Source organism: Geotrypetes seraphini, chromosome 6, assembly GCF_902459505.1.
Source record: "Geotrypetes seraphini chromosome 6, aGeoSer1.1, whole genome shotgun sequence".
Classification (NCBI taxonomy): domain Eukaryota; kingdom Metazoa; phylum Chordata; class Amphibia; order Gymnophiona; family Dermophiidae; genus Geotrypetes; species Geotrypetes seraphini.
In genome coordinates this window covers 10556173-10557178 of record NC_047089.1, presented here as the reverse complement: position 1 = coordinate 10557178, position 1006 = coordinate 10556173, and positions in this window count along the sequence as shown.

Below are 1006 nucleotides of genomic sequence, written 5' to 3'. Positions count from 1 at the left end.
CCAGTCAGGTTTTCCCCAATGAATATGCACTGAAAGCCGTGCATACAAATTGATCTCATACATATTCATTGGGGAAATCTTAAAAATCCGACTGGATTCCAGCCCTCGAGGACCGGAGTTGCCCACCCCTGGGATAGGTCATAGGTCTTTTATCTACCTTTATATTTCTATTTCCATTTGGGAGAAGAACAAAAGGGATTTCTACACAGAGAAAAATAAAATGTAGACCAGATTCAATGCTCCGTTTTCCTGCAGTCAGTCTCAGAACCCTACTCGTACCCCTAACCCAATCACCCCATCTAATTCTTGAGTGCTTCTTCGCACTCCAGTCCAAGCCCAGGCGGCTCATTTTGGCTTCTAAAACCATATGTACCATATTGTTCGCTCTATAAGACACACTTTTTCCCAAAAAAAGTGGGTGGAAATAAGGGTGATCTTATGGAGCAAATATCCCACCCCCAGTACCTTTTTAAAATTCTGGTGCCCTCCCTCGCTGGACGCGGCTGCCTCGGAATCCTCTTCTCTCGCGGCAGAGCGGCGCACAAGGCTGCCTGCCTGCCTGGTCCTGTGCTGCTTCCCACAAGAACTGACAGCAGCCATCAGTTGTTGCGGGAAGTGGCCCAGGACCAGGCAGGCAGCCTTGTGCGCCGCTCTGCCACAAGAAAAGAGGACTCCGAGGTAGCCACGTCCAGCGAGGGAGGGCGCCAGAATTTTAAAAAGGTACCGGAGGGGGGCTGGCTGTCACTACACGTGCCTGCCATTAGACGTGCTCTGTACCCTGTCCCGGCCTACCAGTAGACCACCAGAGGGGGGACAGGGCACACCATTTGGTTCAGAATTTTTTTTGTTTGTTTTTCCTCCTCTATAGTTGGGTGCGTTTTATAGAGCAAAAAATACAGTACTTCCTACAACCCTCCATAGGCTGGATGGACAGAAAAGTTATCTGATTGTTGTTTATCCTCAGCTTGGCCACCTCTGTACATCAAATATACACAGCTAATGCTGA